Below are 16,328 nucleotides of genomic sequence, written 5' to 3' on the forward strand. Positions count from 1 at the left end.
TGGGCTCCCATCTCCTTGGCTGAAGCACTCAAACCCTTCTTCCCTGACAATGCTCATTATCTCAGTGATTGGCTTTCTGTATGGTGAGCAGGAGGACCCTGAACTGAAGTCCTGGTGTTGTGGTAATAATACACCCATATCTGGTCTCCCCTGCAAATAATTTGTATATCTCAACACAATGCTATTTAGTTCAGGCCAATTGTCTTACTTTCTGAAAGGTCACCCTTTACAAATATTAGCAGGGTAGTCTCATTGGAGTCAAACAACTGTGTCACCCAGTACAAATTCTACAGGCACTTAAAAACAAAGGATCCTGGGGTGTGAGGCTTTCCAAAATGTGAGGTAAATCTTGAATTTAGGCAGCAGGAGTCAAAAGCAACTATTGTACAATTGGTAGGCCCATGTGGTGTAACATTTTGTACTCTTCCCTCACTGATTCATTCAATAATAATAAAAGTCTACATCTATTGCTTATTATGTACCAAGCTATATTCCAAGTAATTTACATATTATAGCTCAATTAATTCTCATAACAATCCTATTAGTATACCCACTTTATAGATAAGGAAACTGAAATACAGATTAAGGAATTTGCACATCATGGTCAGTCTGTCTCTAGAGACCAACCTCTTAGTCCCTCTACACATTTTCTCTATTTAATAAGTACTTGTTAGGTTCTCACTATGTGCCAGATACTGTGAATAATATTCGGCACATAAAGATGGATTATGACAGAGGCCCTGCCCTTAAGGAGCTTACATTTTAGTTTGAGAGACAACAATATGTAAATATACAAGTATAGTCATGCAGCTTGTTTTCTTGTGCTTCACTTTATAGCACTTAGCAGATACTATGCATGTGTGTGTGTTTTTTAATTATACTTTAAGTTCTGGGGTACATGTGCAGAACGTGCAGGTTTGTTACATAGGTATACACGTGCCATAGTGGTTTGCTGCACCCATCAACCCGTCATCTACATTAGGTATTTCTCCTAATGCTATTTCTCCCCTAGTCCCAACCACGTGACAGGCCCCAGTGTGTGATGTTTCCCTCCCTGTGTCCATGTGTTCTCATTGTTCAACTCCCACTTATGAGTGAGAAATGTGGTGTCTGCTTTTCTGTTCTTGTGTTAGTTTGCTTAGAGTGATGGTTTCCAGCTTCATCCATGTCCCTGCAAAGGACACGAACTCATCCATTTTTATGGCTGCATAGTATTCCATGGTGTATGTGTGCCACATTTTCTTTATCCAGGCTATCACTGATGGGCATTTGGATTGGTTCCAAGTCTTTGCTATTGTGAACAGTGCCGCAATAAACATACGTGTGCATGTATCTTTATAGTATAATGATTTATGATCTTTTGGGTATATACCCAGTAATGGGATATCTGGGTCAAATGGCATTTCTGGTTTTAGATCCTTGAGGAATCACCACACGGTCTTCCATAACGGTTGAACTAATTTACACTCCCACCAGCAGTGTAAAAGCATTCCTATTTCTCCACCCCATCTCCAGCATCTGTTGTTTCCTGACTTTTTAATGATGGCCATTCTAACTGGTGTGAGATCTCATTGTGGTTTTGATTTGTATTTCTCTAATGACCAGTGACAATGAGCTTTGTTCCCTATGTTTGTTGACTGCATAACAAATTGAAGGTTTGTGGCAACCCTGCATCAAGCAAGTCTTGCCATTTTTTTCAACAGTGTGTGATCACTTTGTGTCTCTGGACATTTTGGTAATTTTCTCACAATATTTCAAACTTTTAAATTACTATTATGTATTCAAAGCATGATGTAGGCTGAAAAAGAAATGATCAAAGCTGTGTGTGTTCTCACTGCTCCACTGACTGGCCATTCCCTTGTCTCTCTCCCTTTCCTCATGCCTCTCTATTCACTGAGACATGACAATATTGAAATTAGGCCAATTAATAACCCTACAATGGCCTCTAAGTGTTCAAGTGAAAGGAAGAGTTACACATCTCTTGCTTTAAATCAAAACCTAGAAATGATTACACTTAGTGAGGAAGGCATGTCAAAAGCTGAGATAGGCCAAAAGCTAAGCCTCTTGTGCCAAATGGTTAGCCAAGCTTTTAATGCAAAGAAAAAGTTCTTGAAGGAAATTTAAAGTGCTACTCCAGTGAGTAGATGAATGATAAAGCAAAACAGCCTTAACGCTGATATGCAGAAAGTTTTAGTGGTCTGGCAGAAAATCAAACTAGCCACAAAATTCCCTTTAGCAAGGCCTACTCCAGAGCAAAGCCCTAACTTTCTTCAGTTCTGTGAAGGCTGAGAGAGGTGAGGAAGCTACAGAAGAAAAGTTTGAAGCTTGCAGCAATTGGTTCATGATGTTTAAGAAGAGATCTCCATACTTAAAAGTACAAGGTGAAGCAGCAAATGCTGATACAGAAGCTACAGCAAGAGCAAGTTATCCAGAAGATCTAGCTAAGATCATTGATGAAGGTGTCTACACTAAACAACATATTTTCAATGTACACAAAATAGCCTTATATTGGAAGAAGATGCTGTTTTGGACTATCATAGCTAGAGAGGAAAAGTCAATGCCTGACTTCAAAGCTTCAAAGAAGAGGTTGATTCTCTTGCTAGGGGATAATGCAGCTGGTTTCTTTAAGTTAAAGCCAATACTCACCATTCTGAACATCCTAGAGCCCTTAAAAAGTATGCTAAATCTACTCTAGCTGTGCTCTATAAACGGAAGAATAAAGCCTAGATGATAGCACATCTATTTACAGCATATACAGCTTACTGAATATTTTAAGCCCACTATTGAGACTACTGCTCAGAAAAAAAGAAATTCCTTTCAAAATATTACTGCTCATTGACAATGTGGCTGGTCACCCAAGAGCCAGAGATGTGCAAGGAGATTGTTGTTTTCATGCCTGCTAACATGATATCCATTTCACAGCATTTCATAACACAATATCCATTTCATTTCATAGGTGAGAGAGTAATTTTGTCTTTCAAGTTTGATTAGTTAAGAAATACATTTCATAAGGCTATAGCTGCCATAGATAATGATTCCTCTGATGGATCTAGGAAAGCAAATTGAAAACCTTTTGGAAAGGATTCACCATTCTAGATGTCATTAAGAACATTCATAATTCATGAGAGAAGGTCAAAATATCAACATTAACGGAAGTTTAAAAGAGGTTGATTTCAGCTCTCATGAATGACTTTGAGGAGTGCAAGACTTCAATGGACAAAGCAACTGCCAATGTGATGGAAATAGCAAGAGAACTAGAATTACAAGTAGAGCCCGAAGATAGGCTAAATTGCTGCAATCTCACAGTAAGCTTGAATGGACAACGGGTGACTTCTAATGGATAAGCAAAGAATTTGGTTTCTTGAGACTACTCCTGAGGAAGCAACTGCGAATGTTGTGAAATGACAACAAAGGATTTAGAATATTACATAAACTTAGTTGATAAAGTAGCAGTAGGGTTTGGGAGGACTGACTTCAGTTTTTTGTTTGTTTTTTAGAGATAGGGTCTTGCTCTGTTGCTCAGGCTGGAGTACAGTGGTGCAATCATACCTCACTACAGCCTCCTGAGTGAGGATTGCTGAGGTTCATGCAAGCCTCTCAGCCTCCTGAGTAGCTGGGACTACAGGCACACGCCACCACACCCAGCTTTTTTGCTTTTTTTTTTTTTTTTTTTTTTTTGCAGAGACTGGGTCTTGCTATATGGCCCAGGCTAGTCTCAAATTCCTGGCCTCAAGCAATCCTCCTACCTCAGCCTCCCACAGTGCTGGGATGACTGGTGGGAACCACTCTGCCCAGCCTGACTTTGGTTTTGAAAGAAGTTCTACTGTGAGTAAAATGCTATCAAACAACATTGCATGCTACAGAGAAATCTTTCAAGAAAAGAAAAGTCAATGGATGTGACAAACTTCATTAATGTCTTATTTTAAGAAACACAGTCACCGCAACCTTCAGCAACCAACCGCTCTGATCAGCCGGCAGCCATCAACATTGAGGTAAGACCCTCCGCCAGCAAAAAGAGTATGACTTGCTGAAGGCTCAAATGATCATTAGCATTTTTTAGAAACATAGTATTTTTAAATTAAGATATGTCCTTTTTTAGATATAAACCTCTTGCACACTTAATAGACTACAGTATAATGTAGGTATAACTTTTATATGCACTGGGAAAACAAAAGAAAATTATGTGACTCATTTTATTGCAATATTTGCTTTACTGATGTGGTCTGGAAACAAACCAGGTATCCATGAGGTATGCCTGTGCCATTAATGTGATGAGTCTTTATGAGATAGATATGCAGAGATGTTATAGTACCACACAGGAGGGTCACTAACCCTGACCAGAAAAATCAAGGATGTCTTCCTGGAAGAGGTGATACTTGAGCACATTCTAATACCAACAATGAAATTTAACCATAATGAAAGCTTTAATATCCTCAGTGTCCACCTTTAGTTTAGACTAAGAAACTTATTAAATGCATCATGTCATATTCAGGTGGTCTTAATCACAAAGAATCTTGAGACTGGAAACAAGGGCCAATGGAAAGAATAAGACAGTGGACAAACTGGAGCTGGAGAGACTGCCCTGACTAACGGTATGTGTCCCATGGTAATAGTAGGCTGTTTGGTAAGATGTGTCCCAAGGACTGTATTGTAAATATTTTTTAATTTTCTGTATATTATGATGTTTTGATGTCTTTAAAAACTTTACAACTGGGAGAGACTGCCTTCCCTGGGCTAACTAATTCTTAAAGATAACAAAACTCAGAGAGCATGCCTTTGATGTGCAAATTAACCAAGAGCCTTATCTCCTCTGTTTGGCCTGGGTACTTCAGGAGACAGTATTTATCTGCCTTAATCATCCCAGAGCCAGGTACCAGGCAACTAGAAACTACTCCTATAGCCCAAAACCCACCAAAAGTGCTCAAACTAACCAATCCCAAACATTCTGCCTGCCCTGGCATGCCTTTTCCTTGAAAACCCCAATACAGAAGTAGGCTAAGCTTCCCCCTCACTCCTGTCTTCTGCCTCATGACCATCGTGTCTTCCCATGCAGAATACCTCCTGTCTCTAGGACCTGCAAGTGTAATAACCTTTTCTTTCTCTGAGCCTCTCTTGTATCTCTTATGGCCGCACATGACTAACCAAACTCAGAAGGAACACAAAATAGGGGCATAGGAAAACTCTGATGTGATTCTGGCAAGCTTTCATATCCAAGGAAGCAACAGGAGTTCACGGATTGGGTAAAAATAGCCAGGTTCCAAATAGACTGTTTACAATTAGAATCCAATTAATAGCTTGGGGTAAGTGGAACAGAGCTCAATTATGCAGAAGACAGAGCTACATGGAGCCTAACAGAGTTCTAAGTTCTATTTAAACAGGATGGAGTTAAGGGCACCATTTAAATAGGTACAGTTTCTCTGAGAAACTGGGTCCTACTATGAACTGAATATTTGTGTTCCCCAAACTTTGTTAGGTTGAAAACAGAAACCCCCCCGCCACCCCCACCACCCCCACCACCTCCCCTGCCCCCCGCCACCGAGTGTGATATTAGGAGGCAGAGCTTTGGGGAGGCAATAAGGTCATAAGGGTGAAGTCTTCATGAATGGGATTCATGCCCTTACAAAAGAGACCCCAAAGAGCTCTCCACATGAGGACACATTGAGAAGACACCATCTGTAACTCAGAGAAGGAACCTCACCCAGAACCCAACTATGTTGGCATCCTGATGTCAGAGTCCCAACCTCCAGAGCTGTGAGAAATAAATTTCTATTGTTTATAAGCCACCCAGTCTGTGCTATTTCATTGTAGCAGTCTGATTGGCTAAGACAGATGATATATAGGAGAACTGAGATAGAAGCCCAGCCACACCAACTGAGCCAGCACTTTGAGGAATGGAAGAACATTATGACTCAGTGGGCACACTGGTATTTGTTCGCATGGGCATTGCAGAGCCAAGGTCTATCAGAGCAAGACTGGCACCAGTTATTGAGCTGAAGTTGATGCCCTGGCCAGGAGTGGTTATGGTCTGGACAAGAAAACTAAATGTAAAATTAGAGTGATTTAACAATTTTGGTAGTTTGCTTCATGAGGAGATAAGAGTATAAAACAAAGATAAATGAGAGGCAAATGAATTTCAATCTTACTCTGCCACCAAACAGCTATGTATATTTGAACATGTGCCTTAACCTCTAATCTTCATAATCCTTATGAGTAAAATGAAAATGTACCTATGGCTGTGACAAATACATTGATAAATATGAAAGCAGCAAGTACAGTTCCTGACACAAAATAGATGCTCAATAAATGATATTTTCTTTTTTTTGTAAACCCAACAGAATATTATTCAGTCTCGATATTTCATGTCTCACTGCTGATGTGTCTATTTTACCCATCTCAGAGATTCATACATCAAAGCATTTTTATGTATTAATAACTTCCTAGAAAGTAAATTTCTATCCCTTTGCCTCATATGAAAATGTGTGGCAGAGAGAAATAGAAATTCATTCAGAGTCATAAAGAAGGACCCTACCTCTGTCATCAAACCACAATTCAGCAAATAGCTGGCTCTTCACAGTTTAATACAATATACTCCCACTGCTTGCCTAAATTGCCATCCAGTTTTTAAAAACTTCTCTCTTCCTGTCTCTCAGATGTGTATGATTTAATCTCGAAATCATGTATGATGAACACATTACTACTTCCTCCTCCAAGAATGTAGTATTACGTTCCTGAGCTGCATAGAGAAGAGTTCATATGTCCAGTCTCCATACAGACATTCACCAGTTTAATTTCACACAGAGAACATCTCTGTTCCATAGCCACAGAGAACATTGCATATTGTTGTGGTATTCTTGTAAAACACTGAACATAGATAAGTCCAGTGCACAGTGGATGACTCAGTGCAAATTCAATCAGCAATTCAAAAAAAAAAAAAAAAAAACCACCCAACTAAGTGTTATCCAGTGATGAGTCAAATGAATCACCTTTGTACCCAAAGATGACAACATTCTGCTTGATGTTACAATTTAGAGGGACAGTGCATTACCATTAAATAATGAAAATAATTCATTAGTCAATCATAAGGTATTTATTTCAACCTGTGTGTAGTAGTACCAGTGCTTGAGGAGTCATAAGTGAAGTAGAATTAAGACTAAGGGGGTGACCTATCAATATGGGAATATAAATTTTTTAAAAAGAAGAAGACTAAGAGGCCTGGTCTCAAGAACAGACAGTCTAGTTGGAGAAGAAGAATTACTATCATGAAAAAAAGAACAACCCCAAATAATCACTACTTGAGCACTGGCTAGCACAGTGTGGACAGAGAAGAGAGAGAGCAATGTGGGCTAGAGAGGTTTTGAAGTATTTTCAGCCATCCTAAACATGTCTGACAGACTAGCATTTCCAAAAACAAATCTGAGTATGTCACTAGCCTGCCGAAAACTTTTCATTGACTGAGCAGTGCCCACAGGATACTTCCTAAGTTTCTAAGTAAGGCACATGAAGACTTTCGTTATTTGTTTCCTCTTGGCTTCATCTCTTGCCATTCCTCTTCTGCTACAGATGCTCTAAATGGTAGGACATTCTCTCTGACAGTCCCCTTTACAGTTTTCCCTTCTCCAGAAATATTTGCTCCAATTCCCCTTCAAAAATTCCATTTGTCAGGCTAGTTTCTACTTTTCCTTTAAGCGAACCCAGGAGGTCGAAGTTGCACTCCAGCCTGAGCGACAGAGCAAGATTCCATCTCAAAAAAAAAAAAAAAAGAATGAACTCAGGCTGGGTGCAGTGGCTCACACCTTTATTCCCAGCACTTTGGGAGGCCAAGACGGGTGGGTCACCTGAAGGCAGGAGTTCAAGACCAGCCTGGCCAACATGGTGAAACCCCGTCTTTACTAAAAATATAAAAAATTAGCTGGGCATGGTGGCAGGCACCTGTAATCCCAGCTACTTAGGAGGCTGAGGCAGGAGAATCGCTTGAACCTGGGAGGCAGAGGTTGCAGTGAGCCGAAATTGTACCATTGCACTCCAGCCTGTGCAAGAAGAGCAAAACTCTGTGTAAAAAAAAAATGAACTCAAGTATCAGCTCACTGAGAAGCTTGCTTTCCTTGACATGCACACCTATGAGTGCCCATACTCATGCTGGATTACATGCTCTAGGCTCTCGAAATACCTGTGGACACTTATTACAGCACACTGTATGACAATGACTGATTTATTTATTTAATTCTGTTCCCTAATCCCATTGCCCGTTTTTTAAGATCAACTTTGTTGAGGTATTATTTACATATAATAAAATATGTCCATTTTAAATGTATAGTTGAATGAGTTTTGACAAATACGTACACCCATGTAATCACCAAACAATCAAAAAACAGAACACATCACCACAAAATATGTCCAATTCTCCCATTGCTTCCTTGCTCATTTTTTTTAAAAAAAGGTACTGAGATCATGTAAAGATATTTTTCATACTTAACCCTTTGATAAGGATTTCATTATTTTCTACTACATATAGGTATTATTCATCTTTTAAATTTTAAATATTTGAATTTTAAAGGCATAGAATAGTTACAGTTAATCACTACATTGAAAACAAAAATAATATTTTCATTTTAAATATACTTGACAAACTGATTTGTGACCACATAAAAACTTTTAAATGATTACAAGATGTCAGTTATGAATATTCACGTGCAAGTAGGCACTTAACTAAATATGGCCAAAAAATTAACTAAATATGGCCAAAAAAATAGAAATTCAACATTATCTAGATGCTACTTTCTGACCAAGTGAAGTAATTTTCAAAAAATAAGTTTAAAAATATAATTCATTAGTCAATCATAAGGTATTTATTTCAACCTGTGCCTAGCAGTACCAGTGCTTTGGGAGTCATAAGTGAAGCTTGTGAACTTTTAACTTTTAAGATCACATTTCTTTTTTTTTCTTTTTTTCTTTTTTTCTCAGCCAGCTGTGCTTTATTGACAACGCGCCACTCAGGCCTTGACCGCGTACTTCCGCAGCGGGTACAGCCGCTCCTTCCGCTGCTGCTTCTTGGTCTTCAGGTTCTCCTCATGCTTGTTGAGCCGGCGGCGCATGGCGCGTGTCTTCTTAGGCCGCAGGTCCAGGGGCTTGTACTTCTTGCCCTTGTAGAATTTCCTGAGGTTTTCTTTCTGAGTCTGGTTAATGACTGTGAGAACACGGGCGATGGATTTGCGGACGACTCGTATCGTAGAGAGCTTGGAGGCCGCCCCGCCCGTCACTTTGGCGACGCGCAGCTGGGACAGTTCCACCTTCAGGTCGTCCAGCTGTTTCAGCAGCTCCTCCTTCTTCTTCCCGCGAAGATCTCGAGCCTTGATCTTGGCCATTGCTACACAGGCCGCCGATGCAGCCGCCGCCGCCCGCTCCGAGGGAAAGAGGCTTAAGATCACATTTCTAAATAACTCACAGGAGTGTATAGGACTCAGTTCCAGCAGTACGGTGGACTAAATACCCTAATTGACTCTCCCACCACAAATAAGTAAAAAAAAAAAAAAACTTGATAAAACTAAAATATCTTTTTTAATACATGACAGGCTGGCAAAAAATTAAGAACTCTTAAAAGCCAAAACATAAATGAAAGCAGAACCCACAGATAGGCACTGAAATCAGCTTCCATTCAGACATCATTGGCCAAACCTGGTAAATTTAAACTTTGTTTTCTGTGACACTTAACTGCCCACCAAAATTCAATTTGTATTTCACTTTCCATAGTATTGAGTCATCACTGGTAAGTAGCAGCTCAGCCGGAGATTACATCTCCCCATCACACATCCCTCATAACTGTATGGAACAATAGGACTAATTCTCAGTCATAGAAGGTAAACTGATACAATGCATGTCTGGTCAAAGAGAGTTAAGAATTGGGTGTGTCTTCTTCAACCTCTTTTTTAGTGAATTGCCAGATAAATACAAAAGATTCCCAGGTACCAGAGGATGGTGGAGCTTCAAGAAGAAAGTAGCCTTGGTCCCTAAATTATCACATGAAGAAAAGGGGTACTCCCACCAGAAACACCTAAATTGGACTATTATATGATTGAAAAATAAACTTTTATTATGTTAAGCTACTTAAATTTTATACTGTATTTGTTACAGCATTAATGTTACTCTAACCAACACAGGACTTGTTACCTTAAAGCATGTAGGGAACAATATACAAAGCCCAGGGTTGGCTTATGGGAGAGAATCTAACAGGAAATTCCCACTGCATAAAACTGAGATCCTAAAATGTGATTCCTTCAGCATCAAGGTGAGCTAGTAATACTATGTCTTCTGTGACACTACAAGGAAAGTTAACTATCTTTATATGTGATGCTGAGGAGGGGTAGAGAGGGGGAGTCATTTTCTCCGTAGAATTTACTACCACAAGCATGCTCATCTGTAGATTTCTAGCCTGTAGTCACATTAAGTGGTCTGAAAAACATCAAGCTAAGAATTTACTTTAAAGTAGTTTTCCATTGGTAGTGCTCCTAGAAGCAAATGCAAATTCTCTCTGGAGAAAATTTCCTTCTTTCCAAGAAATAAAAAATGAACCCACAGTCAAAAATCACAAAACTCACAAAGAAACAAAACACCATGTTCAAGAGCCAAAAGGAACAACAGATAGTACCCTGAGACCCACAGTTTTTAGAATTACCACACTCAGAATACAAAATCACTATATATAATATTGTTAGGAAACAGTACTCCATGGGTCTCTCTTGTTCCTACATGTCTTGCTATATATGCCAAAAGTTCAAGGCCCTGGCTGATCATTACCCAGATTATTTTTCAGGACTGGGCTTGTAGCAAGAAAACTTGAGAGATGAGCTAATACTTCCCTCTTAAAATGCCAGCTTGTTTATTATCCACTATAAAATGGCAAGTTTCCCAAGGTCAGTGTTCCCTTCCTGTGCAAGTATCTATCTAGGCCCATTTCTAGGAATTGGAACATAGAAAACCAAAACAAACATGTTGACAGTCTGGCTGCTGCTCTTGCTGTGAGTAATAAAGTCTTTTGCTCTTAGCCAAGAGTCTCATGTCTTCTTTCAACATCCACAAAACTGTGGATTTTAAAAAATTAAAATCTCATAACCTTCACAGTTCTTGACAAATATGTCTTAAAAACATAAAAATATAAATAGGAAGCAAGAGATTGAAAAAATGACTAGAAGATTTTTAAAGAACAAAACAAAACTTCTAGAAGTAAAAAAATACAATAAGTGAAATTTAAAAATCAATGGTTGAGTTAAAGGACAGATTAAAGCTGAAGAGAGAATTATGGAATTGGAAGGCAGACCTAAGATTAATCAGAATGCAACACAGAGAGGAAAAAGATAGTAACTCTAAAAGAGAGGTTAAGGGACATAAGCAGAGAGTGAGAAAAGCAAACATAAATCTTGTTAGAGTTACAAAAGGAGAATGAGGTAAAATTTGAAAAGAAAAAAATTGGAGATATTTCCAGACTGATGAAAGACACCAATTCAACTATTTGAGAAGGCTTTGTACCCCAAAGTGTTAAATAAAAGGAAACCCACATGGAAAAACAGAAGACTGAAACTTCAGGACAGCAAAAAATGTAGAGATGATCTAAACAGTTAGAGAGAAAAGATGTTACATTCAAAAGAATACAAATTAAACTTAATGCTAGCTCCCCTTCAGTGCAATGGAAGGCAGAGGACAATGGAAAATTTCCAATGTACTCAGAGACCTATAATTCTATACTCATCTAAACTATTATTCTGAGAAGCACACAAAATAAAGACATCTTAAGGCCAAAGAGAGGAAAGGAGAGAGAGAGAGAGAGAAAGGGAGAAAGAGATGCCCTACTGTTAGACCCTCAGAATAATAAGTATTAAGGAAAAAGAAAAGTGATCTCGAGCTGAGATGCATAAAGAATTGATCAGCAAAGAACGAGATTCTATTTTATATCATCTAGATTTTAAAAATTAAGAAATCTAGGCTGGGCACAGTGGCTCACGCCTGTAATCCCAACACTTTGGGGGGCCAAGGTGGGCAGATCACGAGGTCAAGAGATCGAGACCATCCTGGCCAACACGGTGAAACCCATCTCTACTAAAATTACAAAACTAGTTGGGTGTGGTGGTGTGCACCTGTAGTCCCAGCTACTCAGGAAGCTGAGGCAGGAGAATCACTTGAACCCAGGAGGTGGAGGTTGCAGTGAGCCTAGATTGTGCCACTGTATTCCAGCCTGGTGACAGAGTGAGACTCCATCTCAAAAAAAAAAAAAAAAAAAAAAAAATTAAGAAATCTGACAATTCCAAGAATTGACAAGGATAGGAAATAGGGGAAACTCTTATGCACTGCAGGTAAGAGCATAAATTGGTACCACCACTTTGGAAAACAACTTGGCAATAACTTGAACAGAACTTGCACATATCTACTCAAAATTCACCTAATAGGTATTAACCTGGAAAAACTCTTACATATGGGCAAAAATAAGATATGTAAAGTATGTGGGGATCTGGCAAGATGGCCAAATAAGAACAGCTCCGGTCTGCAGCTCCCAACAAGAACAATGCAGAAGACGGGTGAGTTCTGCATTTCCAACTGAGGTACCCAGTTCATCTCATTGGGACTGGTTAGACAGTGGGTACAGCCCACGGAGGGCAAGCAGAAGCAGGGTGGGGCATTGGTTCACCCATGAAGTGCAAGGTGTTGGGGAACTCCCTCCCCTAGCCAAGGAAAGCTGTGATGGACTGTGCCATGAGGGACGTTGCTCTCTGGCCCAGATACTATGCTTTTCCCACAGTTTTTACAACCTGCAGACCAGGAGATTCCCTCAGGTGCCTACGCCACCAGGGCCCTGGTGGGCATTCGGGCAGACACTGAGCTAGCTGCAGGAGTTTTTTTTCATACCCCAGTGGTGCCTGGAACCCCAGCGAGACAGAATCATTCACTCCCCTTGAAAGCAAGCTGAAGCCAGAGAGCCAAGTGGTCTCGCTCAGCCGGTCCAACCCCAACAGAGCCCAGCAAGCTAAGATTCACTGGCTTGAAATTCTCACTGCCAGCACAGCAGTCTGAAGTCAACCTGGGACCCTCAAGCTTGTAGCAGGAGGGTAATCCACCATTACTGAGGCTTGAGTAGGCACTTTCCCCCTCATAGTGTAAACAAAGCCATCGGGAAGTTTGTACTGGGTGGAAACTACCACAGCTCAGCAAAGCTGCTGTAGCCAGACTGCCTCTCTAGATTCCTCCTCTCTGGTCAGGGTATCTCTGAAATAAAGGCCCCAACCCCAGTCAGAAGTGTATAGAAAAAACTCCTTTCTGCCTGGGACACAGCACCTGGGGGAAGGGAAAGCTGTGGGTGCAGCTTCAGCAGACTTAAACATTCCTGCCCGCCGGCTCTGAAAAGAGCAGCAGATATACCAGCACAATGCTCGAGCTCTGCTAAGGGACAGACTGCCTCCTCAAGTGGGTCCCTGACCCCCATTCCTCCTGACTGGGAGACACCTCCCAGCAGGGGATGACAGACACCTCATACAGGAGAGCTCCAGCTGGCATCTGGTGGGTGCCCCTCTGGGACGAAGCTTCCAGAGCAAGGGGCAGGCAGCAGCAACCTTTGCTAATCTGCAGCCTCCATTGGTGATACCCAGGCAAACAGGGTCTGGAGTAGACCTCCAGCAAACTCCAGAAGACCTGCAGAAGAGGGGCCTGACTGTTAGAAGGAAAATTAACAAACAGAAAGCAATAAAATCAACATCAACAAATAGGATGCCCACACAAAAACCCCATCCAAAGGTCATCAGCATCAAAGATCAAAGGTAGATAAATCCACGAAGATGGAGGAAAAACCAGCGCAAACATGCCAAAATTCCAAAAACCAGAAGGCCTCTTCTCCTCCAAAAGATCACAACCCCTCACCAGCAAGGGAACAAAACTGGATGGAGAATGAGTTTAACGAATTGACAGAAGTAGACTTCAGAAGGTGGGTAATAACAAATTCCTCCAGCTAAAGGGGCATGTTCTAACCCAATATAAGGAAGCTAAGAACCTTCATAAAAGGTTACAGGAACCACTAACCAGAATAACCAGTTTAGAGAAGAACATAAATGACCTGATGGAGCTGAAAAACACAGCATGAGAACTTCTTGAAGCATACACAAGTATCAATAGCCAAATCAGTAAAACAGAAGAAAGGATATCAGAGATTGAAGATCAACTTAATGAAATAAAGTGTGAAGACAAGATTGGAGAAAAAAGAATGAAAAGGAATGAATAAAGCCTCCAAAGAATATGTGACTATGTGAAAAGACCAAACCTACATTTGATTAGCGTACCTGAAAATGATGGAGAGAATGGATCCAAGTTGGAAAACGCACTTCAGGATATTATCCAGGAGAATTTCCCCAACCTAGCAAGACAGGCCAACATTCAAATTCAGGAAATACAGAGACCACCACAAAGATAATCCTCGAGAGGAGCAACCCCAAGACACATAATCATCAGATTCACCAAGGTTGAAATGAAGGAAAAATTTTAAGGGCAGTCAGAGAGAAAAGTCAGGTTACCTACAAAGGGAAGCCCATCAGACTAACAGCGGATCTCTCTGTAGAAATGCTAGAAGCCAGAAGAGAGTGGGGACCAATATTAAACATTCTTAAGGAAAAGAATTTTCAACCCAGAATTTCATATCCAGCCAAACAAAGCTCATCAGTAAAGGAGAAATAAAATCCTTCACAGACAAGCAAATGCTGAGGGATTTTGTCACCACCAGGCCACCCTTACAAGAGCTCCTGAAGGAAGCACTAAATATGGAAAGGAAAAACCTGTACCAGCCATTGCAAAACCATACCAAAATATAAAGACCAACAACACTATGAAGAAACTGCATCAACTAATGAGCAAAATTAACAGCTAGCATCATGATGACAGGATCAAACTGACACATAACAATATTAACCTTAAATGTAAATGGGCTAAATGTAAACGGGCAATTAAAAGACACAGATTGGAAAATTGGATAAAGAGTCAAGACCTATAGGTGTGCTGTGTTCAGGAGACCCATCTCACATGCAAAGACACACAAAGGGGTTGCAACCCTAGTCACTGTAAAGCAGACGTTAAACCAACAAAGATCAAAAAAGACAAAGAAGAGCATTACATAACGGTAATGGGATCAATGCAACAAGAAGAGCTGGCTATCCGAAATACATATGCACCCAATACAGGAGCACCCAGATTCATAAAGCAAGTTCTTAGAGACCTACAAAGAGACTTAGACTTCCACACAATAATAGTGGGAGACTTGAACACCCCACTGTCAATATTAGGTCAATGAGACAGAAAATTAACAAGGATATTCAGGACTTGAACTCAGCTCTGGACCAAGTGGACCTAATAAACAGCTGCAGAACTCTGCACCCCAAATCAACAAAATATACATTCTTCTCAGTACCACATAGCATTTATTCTAAAATTGACCACATAATTGGAAGTAAAACATTCCTCAGCAAAGGTAAAAGAATTGAAATCATATCAAACGGCCTCTTAGACCACAGTGCAATCAAATTAGAACTCAAGATTAAGAAACTCACTAAAAACTGCACAACTACATGGAACCTGAACAACTTGCTTCTAAATGACTACTGGGTAAATCATGAAGTAAAGGCAGAAATGAATAAGTTCTTTGAAACCAATGAGAACAAAGACACAATGTATCAGAATCTCTGGGACACATTTAAAGCAGTGTTTACAGGGAAATTTATAGCACTAAATGCCTACAGGAGAAAGCAGGAAAGATCTAAAATCAACACGCTAACATCACAAATAAAAGAACTAGAGAAGCAGCAGCAAACAAATTCAAAAGCTAGTAGAAGACAAGAAACAACTAAGAACAGAGCAGAACTGAAGGAGACAGAGATACAAAAAATCAATGAATCCAGGAGCTGGTTTTTTGAAAAGATTAGCAAAATAGATAGACCACTAGCCAGGCTAATAAAGAGGAAAAGAGAGAAGAATCAAATAGACACAATAAAAAATGATAAAGGGGATATCACCACTGATCCCACAGAAATACAAACTACCATCAGAGAATATTATAAAAACTAGAAAATCTGTAAGAAAATCCTGGACACATACACCCTCCCAAGACTAAACCAGGAAGAAGTCAAATCCCTGAATAGACCAATAACAAGTTCTGAAATTGAGGCAGTAATTAATAACCTACCAATGAAAAAAAAGCCCAGATCCAGATGGATTCACAACCTAATTCTACCACAGTTACAAAGAGGAGCTGGTACCATTCCTTCTGAAACGATTCCAAATGATAGAAAAAGAGGGACTCCTCCCTAACT

General features: G+C 40.1%; 1 protein-coding gene and 1 pseudogene across 2 annotated transcripts in view; both read right to left on the reverse strand.

The window, feature by feature from the left end:
- RGL1 (ral guanine nucleotide dissociation stimulator like 1) overlaps nt 1–16,328 on the reverse strand; it is a 287,005-nt gene that overhangs the window by 167,856 nt on the left and 102,821 nt on the right. The gene's annotated exons all lie outside the window — the stretch shown is intronic.
- Nucleotides 8,928–9,416, reverse strand: LOC103230449 (large ribosomal subunit protein uL29 pseudogene; annotated as a pseudogene).

This window comes from Chlorocebus sabaeus, chromosome 25, assembly GCF_047675955.1.
Source record: "Chlorocebus sabaeus isolate Y175 chromosome 25, mChlSab1.0.hap1, whole genome shotgun sequence".
Taxonomy (NCBI): domain Eukaryota; kingdom Metazoa; phylum Chordata; class Mammalia; order Primates; family Cercopithecidae; genus Chlorocebus; species Chlorocebus sabaeus.